This window comes from Microtus oregoni, unplaced genomic scaffold (assembly GCF_018167655.1).
Source record: "Microtus oregoni isolate MIOR12 unplaced genomic scaffold, Mior012 000014F_ref0000157, whole genome shotgun sequence".
NCBI classification, from domain to species: domain Eukaryota; kingdom Metazoa; phylum Chordata; class Mammalia; order Rodentia; family Cricetidae; genus Microtus; species Microtus oregoni.
In genome coordinates this window covers 45447940-45457742 of record NW_024543073.1, presented here as the reverse complement: position 1 = coordinate 45457742, position 9803 = coordinate 45447940, and positions in this window count along the sequence as shown.

The window sequence follows — 9803 nt, the reverse complement described above, 5'->3', positions numbered from 1 at the left end:
TGCAGAGCTAAGTCACTAAAGGCCAGGCCGTGATGACACATGCCTTTAAACCTAGGACTCAGAAGGCAGAGTCAGGCAAATCTCTGTTAGTTCATGGCCACCCAGGGCTACACAAAATTGATCCAGTCTAAAAGAAAAACAGAGCTCACACAAAGGTGATCCCAGCACTTGGGATCACAAGACTTTAATCCCAGCTCTGGGAAGGTGGAGGCAGGAGTGAAATGGTTAGGCAGAGAGAGGAATATAAGGCAGGACGAGACAGGAGATCAGATGCAGTCTGAGAATTTGTAGAGACAGGGCAGTCTGAGGATGTGGTCTGAACATGCATTCTGAGGTTCTGTAGAGATAGCAGTTAGTCTGAGGACTTGTAGGGACAGGATCGCCCCTTTGGTCTGAGCATTGGTAGAGGTAAGAACTCTAGTGGTTGGCTGCTCTGCTTCTCTGATCCTTCAGCTTTCACCCCTGATAGCTGACTCTGAGTTTTTATTATTAAGGACAATTAGAATTGGTGTATTTCTTTAGGTGGAAAGAAAATCCAGTACAAACAGAGCACGAAGTCTGATTATATTGTTAAGAATTTATTAAAGTTTCTTCATAGCTCCACAATATATTTTAAAAAAAGTATTCAGTGGGGATTTGTAAAGTATATGTACCTATGCAAATTGGTTTCCTCATTAATTATGTGTTAACTGCTTATGAAGTCTTCTATCTGCCTCTGTCCTGTACCACCTCTCTCTTAAGACATCCAGTGTCGACAGTTCCTTGCCCACTCTTTCAGAAAGCTTATTTATGTCTTTAATATACATGTATGTGAATGCATATACACATGAAGTTTTTAAATGCATAAAAATTCAATTGGTTTATGACCATTGTATAATATATCCTGTGTTTCATTTGGTTTAGTGACACAGCCAAAACCACATAGGCAGACACACCTCATTTTGTAGCTCTTTTTTTCCCCAGAATTATTAAAACTGTCCCTCCCCAGGTCATTAGTCTTTATATTTGATCTTGGCATCAATTTTCCTGATTAACAATCAGGGAATGTGGTTGCATGTAATATTTGAACTTTATTGAGATTTTCTTCATGGCCTAATGTGTAACAAAATTTTTACATGCTCTGTGGGGCTTTGGAAAGAATGTCTGTCTAGTTTTTGTTTTTTGACTAGCTTGTTAATTGTTTATGCTTCAAGTTCTCTATAATGTTGTAGGTTTGTAACTAGTCAACCAGCCACGTTTTGGGGGGTGTGAGTCTCCCATTGAGCTGGTTTGACAATCTTTGTCCTTTAGTTATTTGCCGACTTTATGTAAACTAGTGTCCTTTGGGAAGAAGGGACCTCAATTAAGAACATGCTCCCACCAGACTGGCCTCGGCAAACCTGTGAGATATTTTCTTAGTTAATAATTGATATGAGAGGGCATTTCCCACTGTGGGTGGTGCCATCTCTGGGCAAGCAGTCCTAAGTTGTAGAAGAAAGCATTCTGAGCAAGCTGTTGCCTCTGCTTCAGTCCCTGCTGGCTTTCTTTGATAATGAACTATAAGCTATGAGCTGAAATAAACATCCCTTCCCCAAGTTCCTTTTGGCCATGGTACTTTATTACAGCAATTAGAAACCTAACTAAGATATTTACATTACAACTTTCTGATTTTTATGTGTGTTTTCATCTCTGTGATTGGGATAAAATGCTTTGGGGTTATCAGAGCTTCTTTGTGTGTCATACGGAGTTGTATGTAGTTGGTATTTTCTTTGGGCTCCTAACCAGCTCCCAAATGAAGACATGAAGATTTATTATTAATTATTATTATGAAAGTTTGGCCTTTAGTTTATGCTTGTTTCTCTAGCTCTTATAACTTAATCTAACCTGTTTCTGTTTATCTATGTTTTGCCTTGGACCTTTTTACCTTTCTTTCTGTATGTCCTGCTTTCCTGTTTTCTCTGTGTCTGTCTGTCTGAATGGTCCCTGGTGCCTCCTTGGCATCTCCCTCTGTCTCTTTTTCTTTTTTTCCCCCAGCCTAAATTCCTCCTCCTCCTTATCCTCCCTGCCCCGAAGCCCCATCTATATATCCTCCCTCGCTTTTGTCCTTTTAGCTTTTTATTAGACCAATCAGACACCTTAGGCAGGTAAGGTGAAACAGCAACACATATTTACATAACTAAACAAATGCAGCTCATCTTTACATAGTTAAAACAAACAAATGCAACACATTTTTGCATAGTAAAACAAATATTCTGCAATATCATTATAAGTCAACATAAAATATTTCATTCACTATCTAATAAAAATTGTCCTAACCTCTATAGCAGTTTTTACAAGCAAATGCCTTTTTTAGCTGGTATAGCATGGCTTACTTTTTTATTCAACCAATGACAGCTTTGTATCCTATAAGTAGGTTTCATGGAAATAGCATGTAACTAAATATAACTGCTATAAAAAAAAAGTCTGTTGTATACAGAAGAGAAATTTCTGGAGTCCCCGAAACCCAGATCTTAGACTTGTGTCCATCACCAACTGCACGTGTAAATGCATGTAAATTATGGCTTCTCCAAGACTCAGTGTCCTTACTTGTAAAATGGGTCAGCATATTCAAATTAGTTACAACTATGGACTGCAATAAAAAATGAAGTTCCCAACCAAGGAAAACGCCAGTGGTTTCTCAAAGGAAGTAATAAATGTCCGAGTGGGAGACGGGAAGCATCTTTTTGTAGCCCAATTTCCTCTTTAGCTTGTCTCATATCTTCAGAAAGGGCCTGCATGCTACTCATTCTCTCAAAGTCTGAAACTCCAGAAAAAGACTCTTGACTGTCACACAATTCACGTGACCCATACCATTTAAACATGAGAAGAAGCATTCAGGGGAGGAGACTCACTTTCCACCTCAGGGTGAGACAAGGGCCACAGCTAGATACCTGGAGCAGTAGCATGTCGTGGGTACCAAGGCCACCTTTCATAGTTGGTGCCTTTTGTGGCTCATAACCATTGTTGCCCTGAACTAAAGACTCCATCCCTCTAAAGAGAACTACAGATATCTACCATAGGAAAGACGTGGGGAATACTTCTCTCTGCTTTCCTGGTGGGTGGAAATGTCCACCTGGAATGAGATGATTCTTTTGAGAAACAAGCACTCGGCTTCTATGATGTAAAAACTGGACTCAACTTAGTTCCTAGTGACCAGGAGGACAACATGCTTTTGTCCCCTTGGTCATCTTCTAATACTAAGCTATTCCAGAAAGAGTCTTCTCTAAATCCCCCCACCTTGAGCTCATCATCTCATATGAGGGGCTGATCCCAAGAGGGAGGCAAGGAGCTCACTGAGAAGAGGCCCACATGGTAGTCCAACTCAGGTATGTGATGCTCCTTCTCAGCCCTGCATCTTGGTAAAGTCCTGCCAGACCTCCAGAACGACGAGTGGCATGTGTCTCTGTAGCATGCCATCGGGACACATCCTCTTTGTGAGTAAGGTTGTCACTGTGTCGTGGGGGTCCTCAGCACAGGTTTGGGCCTAAGCACAGTTTGGGTTCAGCCAGCAGGGTGGACAGGAAAGCAAGGGCAGCTGAGGGCAGGAGGTCTGAAGACCAAAGCCAGCTCTCACCTTGAAGGCAGGACAGAGGCCCAAGGTCCAATAGAAGTCCAGACTTCCGGTAGAAGCTGGCAGTTCTGAGGTCCAGCCAATCAGGGCTTTCAGGGTAGATTGTGTGAAGGGTGACCATGGGATTCTGATGAGGCTAGTTGAGTGAGCAACAGAAATCAGGAGAGCAGAGCAGTGTGTGGTGCTTTCCTTGTAGAGGGCGTGGACATCGGTGGAAAAGCCCGGCCATATCCGGTGGCCAAGCTTTCTCTCTTTTCCAGTGTCCTCCCAGGAGCAGGCCCTGTAAATTCTCTTTAGAAAAGCCTTTGAGTCAGTTTCCTCTTGATTATTCTCACTCTGACACCTGCCTCGCCTAGCCGACCCCAGGCTCTACCTGAACAGCAGGGACAGCGGTCTAGCCATTCCGCTGAGGCCACTGGCGCCCTGCTCTTTGTCTGCACTTCGTGCAAGATTGAGTGGTCCTTTGAAAACACAAATATGATCATGTCTAAGTCTTTGTCCCTAAAAATCACATTCCCAGAGCTCCTGAGGGCTGCAAGGCCCACCCGCTCTGGTGGCAGTCTTGCTCTCTAGGAAACACAGCTCTGCCTCTTTCCGTCCCCCCCCCCCCCCCCCCCCCCCCCCCCCCCCCCCCCCGCTTACCCTTGCAGCAGACTCCCTCCTTGCAAGCCTTTCTCAATTACCTTTTTATTTTTATGCTGGCTCAGACCTGAGAATTGAACATGCCCGGCAAAGGGCTCTCCCCCAGACTTGACATGGATAGCCTTTCCACAGCAGCGCCCCCGCTCCAGGTCTGTTCCCTGTACAGGAGGTCCTGCTTGTTCCCACCGTGGAATTTTCTCTCACACCACCCCTAGGGTGCTGGCCTATTGTCTGTGATTGTCGGTAAAGCGAGAGCTTCATGAAGACAGCAGCAGAACAGCGCTTCTTCCCTGCTTTCCCCCGTGACCACAGGGTTAATGAATCCATTAATTAAACACGATTAGAGAAAAAAAATACAGATAAACTAGGCAGCACGCAGAGGTCACTAAGGAGCATTGTGGGTTCTGTTGTGCCTTCCAAAGGAGGCTTTAAAGTCCAAACTCTGTCCCTACGGTTTTAGAAAGAACAGGGCCCTGCCGAAGTCTAGGTGTAAACTTCCCATCTGTAGACCAGGAATCACAAATTTCTGCCTCTCTGACCCACCTAGTAGTGATACTCTGCAGCACTGGCCATAGGAAACCAACACAGCAACATTTGGCAGAGCCCAGGTACCCAAACCCTGCAAGTTTTGGGTAATGAAGCTAGTGACATACACTAGCCAGTGGCCCGGCCTGTGATCACACTGAGTCAAGACCTGTTCAGGAAAATGCATGATGAAGTTGCTAATGATAGGCTCAACTGAATCCAACAAGATGAAAACCCAGGGCCAACCACTCGGAACTCTGAGGACTGGGGAGGGGGAAGTTACTGCTTATTCCACGGGGAATAGGATGTCGTTGAATGGCTAAAACATCAGAATTGTGCAGAGAAACCACCCAAAGCTGAATGAGTCCTCCATTGCCCACCACCTCTGCTTCAGAAGGAGACAGGATGAAGGGGAGCTCGGAGTAGAAACTGGTTCAAGCACTATAGGATGCCAGAAGTAATTGTGGAATTGGAAGTTTAAAGGCTATTAGGTAGGCACAGATTATGTGAGGGAAACGGCATGGGAAATGAGCTACTTCTATTCGCGAACTAATTAGCCATGCAGAGAAACATGTGTCACCTGCAGTTGTGGGACGTCCTGTATATATGGTGCTTTTATTGGTTAATGCATAAAACTGTGTTGGCCTATGGCAGGGCAGAATAGAACTGGACAGGAATAACCAGCAGAGATAGAGGAGGAAAGAAGGCGGAGCCAGAAGAGATGCCATGTAGCTGCCGAAGACCCTCACCAGTAAGCCACAGCCTCGTGCCAATACACAGATTAACACAAAGGAGACGGCAGACCTTCAGTTAAGCCAGCTGTGATCAGAGGAGAAGGACTTATTCCACTCCTCATCAAGATAACATTGTTCTGGTTGATTTTGTGGCAGCAGAGGCTAGTAGTATCACTTAGAGTCTGGAATTCAAATCCTCAGCTTTAAAACAACTATTCAAATATGGAAAAATCCCATCATTTTCCATTCAGATCTGACTATCCAAGGGCAACATTAAAGAGACAACTATACCATAGAAAGACTGCAATAAGAAATGATGTTCAGATTGCTTCCTGACCTCCCGAAGATGACATGGAATTTAGGGGCTTGACATTGTTGTTAATGTTGTTAGTTCCTTCCTATTGTTTCCCTGTTTGTTTAAGTTTGAAAAATCATATGTTAAATACTTTTCATGTTATTCATTTCTTGTCATTAAACATAAAAAAAGATGTAAGAATTAGTTAATAAGAAGCCTGAGCTATTGGCCAAACAATGTTGTAATTAATACAGTTTCTGTGTGGTTATTCAGGTCTGGGCAGCTGGGAAACAAATGAGCAGTCTCTGTCTGCAACTCACCAACTGGAAACTTTTCAAAGTCCTTGTGGTGGGGTGATTTGTGTGAAAGCAGACGGAGTGTTCATTGGTTAAGAAAGGGGATTGGAATGGTTAAAAATTACATCATTTGAATTAAGGGTAGAAAACAATCACTGGAATGAGTCATTCTGATGAGGGCTTCTGGGAATTATGGACGCATGTTTCTGTGCAAAAGGCTTAGAAAGCATCCAAACTTAGAAGATGCTGGAGAGCACCACTAAGCCCAAAAAGTTTTCCTTACCTACCAATGAATGCTACCCAGTGAGCATTCCCCTGCTGTGTCAATCCGTTCTTCAAGTAGGGTACACAGGCTTGTGTGCTGGCTTTCCCTCTTGAACTCAGTGCTGTTCCATTGGCTTAAAGGGAATAATGATGACCTCATGGTAAAAAGTCAATGGCAGACAATAGCACCTCACCCTGTTTCTCTGGGGCAGACTTTTTAAAAATGACATTTTTAAAAAACAAAAAAACACTTAAAATTGAATAAAACATGATTACATTGACTCTGGCTGCCATTTCTCTCTAAACACAGTAGCTTTTTATCTTGTCTTCATGATTTAAATATCAAAAATAAAGGAAGCATTCTTATAAGCAGGAAGGGAGAGATGATGTACAATTGGAGTCGGACCAACAATTTCTTCCGTTCCCTCTCTATGCAGAAGTAAAAATGCTTTTCAACAGAACCCTGTTCAAAAGCTAAGGGAGGCTGAATGGTTGAGTCCATATTCCAGGACATGGCCATTTGATTCATGTGACAATGCAACAGCTAAAAGACTGAGTGTTGGGGTGGAGAGATGGCTCAGAGGTTAAGAACACTGGCTGCTCTTCCGGAGGTCCTGAGTTCAGTTCCCAGCAACCACACGGTGGCTCACAACCATCTGAAATGGAATCTGGTTCCCTATTTTGTTGTGCAGGCATGCATACAGACAGAACGCTGTATTCATAATATATAAAATCTTTAAAAAAGACTTAGTGTTAAGTCTTCAAACAGGAGCCTTCTTGAACTTCAATTATTTAGGTCTAGTACATAGGAATGAGGGAGAGGTCTACACTGAGGTTCACCAGTGAGTTGATTACCTTGTCTTCTATTGTTATAACTCGGTTTCTGTTGTGGACTGAATTTTCTCCTGGGATGTTGATTGTGGAGCTGTTGAGACGGCCGCCGCTGGAGTAGAAGTGTGCGATGCTCTACCACAGTGTCCATTTAGTGAGCTGCCCGTGTCTCCCTTACTCTTATGGTGCTGTTCTCACTTCTGCACACAACTTGAGTTGTCACTGACCTGTAACTAATAGATGACCCAGACTGACTTGTTAGATGCCCATGTCTGAGCTGGCAGATCTGTGCCACATTGGAATGCCAAGGGTGAGCGGGAGCAGACGTTTCCTGTGTAGGAAGCTGGATGGACAGGCAACCTCATCAGCCCCACTGTGATTCACCAGGAAGCCCCGCCAAGCAGTGGCTCTGACTTCTCGAACCACTCAAGCACTCTGCTAGCCAGCTTCTCTCACCAGAGCCACTTAAATAAGAACCATGTGCCCGGATACAGGCGCCACCTCTTTCTTTTGAAAGCCAGTAGAAACAGGCCGTTTCTGTTCCATCTCTGGCTATATCCTCCTTGTTTTTCCCAGCTACACAAGGCACTTAAAGATGGTGAGCTACTGAAGTGACCTTGGTAGCATCATGTTCTTTACCTTGGCACAGAGTCAGCACTTTTGACTGTGGACAGCACTGGGCCGTGTTGACATGTCTGGGCTGATGCCTTCCTCCCACCCAGGTCTGATGTGTGTTCTAGTGTCTGCATGCACAACCACCAATAGCATGGTAGCTGGCCCACTTCCAACAAGGCAGCATGCCAGTCCAGGCTGGCTCAGATGGGGTCTGAAGCAAGTGACACCTCACATGGGCGAAGAGCTTTTCTGTGGCCAGCGTGGCCCCCCCCGTCCACGGAATGCCACTATGGAAATAGTTCCCACCCAGTCTGGGCATTTTCTTGTAAGGGTGGAAATTAGATCACAGGAGTTTGTAGAGCACAATCTGAAGTCAGAGTTCCTCTTGTTGAAGGCAGAAGGCACAGATGTGAGTAGTATGGTGCACAGGAAGGCTGAACAAGAGTGTAAGGTGACCTCCTGCCCAGTCCATGAGATGGCTGGAACACAGGCCGGCAGTGATGCCCTGAGGGCTCGGGCCCGGACAGCTTTGGCGCTGGAAATGAGGAAACACTATGGCCAAACTGTCATTTCAAAAAAATATTTGTGTGTGTGTGAGTGTGTACGAAAGTGAGTATGATCATGTGTGGGTGTGTTAATGTGCGTGAGAGTGTGTGTAAGCCTGCATGTGAGTGTGTTATGTGCGTGAGTGTACACACATGTGTGTGTGCATGTGTGTGAGTGTGTGAGAAAGTGAGTATGATCATGTGTGGGTGTGTTAATGTGCGTGAGAGTGTGTGTAAGCCTGCATGTGAGTGTGTTATGTGTGTGAGTGTACACACATGTGTGTGCATGTGTGTGAGTGTGTGAGAAAGTGAGTATGATCATGTGTGTTAATGTGTGTGAGAGTGTGTGTGCCTGCACTTGAGTATATGTATGTGTGTGAGTGTGTGTCTGTGTGGCTGCATGTGAGTGTGTGTGTGCGTGTGCATGGGTGTATGGGTATGTGTGTAATGTGTGTGCTTAGAATTTTTTAAATAAATAATAAGGCACTGGAGAGATGCTAAGACATCCGGCTTTGTGGACTGGGCAGGCACTGTGTTCTCAGTTACTACACATATGTCGTGGTCAGAGGACACCATTGTGGAGTTGGTTCCCTCCTTCCACCACCTGTGGATTCTAAATCCAGGTCACCAGGCTTGTGTGACATCTTCACTCACTGAGCCAGCACACTAGGCTCACAGTGTCCTTGTGTTGTCCTGTCTCAGGAAGTTCCCTACTCTGCCTCCTGAAGACAGGCATCATGAGAGAAGATGCTCCCGGAGACATCTTTGGGGAGTAATGCTGTCCATCCGTGAAAGGGAACCACGGAAATTCAGTCTCCCAAAAGGAAGAAAACCCCAAAAGTCTCTTTCTTGAGGATGTTGCTAATAATAAACTTCACTCTGAGTTAGGCAAGTTCAGGTGAAGACCTAGGAACCTCCCAGCGAATAGGAAAACGATGATAAAAATATTAGCAATATCTTTTCCTTCAGTGGCAAGGTTACATTCTATTTCCTTTTTATGTAACAATCTGTATTAAGAAAAGTTCTCTAGAGGAACAGAATCAATAAAACATGTGTATGTACATATACGTAATATAAAATATATGCACACCCATAATAAAACCCAATGATATTCATTTCATTAGATTGGCTTACATGATAGGAGCATGGTAGTTCAACCGTGACTGACTGCAAGCTGGAGAAGCTGAGGACCCGTTAGCAGCTCAATCCACCACAAAACTGGACGGTTAGGCAGTCCCAGCCCGGTGGGTGCTGAAGGCCTGGAGGATTCCTGGGGAGTCGCTGGTCTTCAGAGCACATTAGAAAAGCTGGGGGAGCTGCAGTCTGATGTCCACGGAGGATCACACCAGCAGCGAGAGACACTCGCGTAGGCAGAAGCAGAGGCAGGCAGGCAGGCTACTTTTCTTTAAGTCCTGCCTGCTAGTTGGAAGGTGCCACCTACTTGGAGAGCAGTTTCCCCTGCACTCA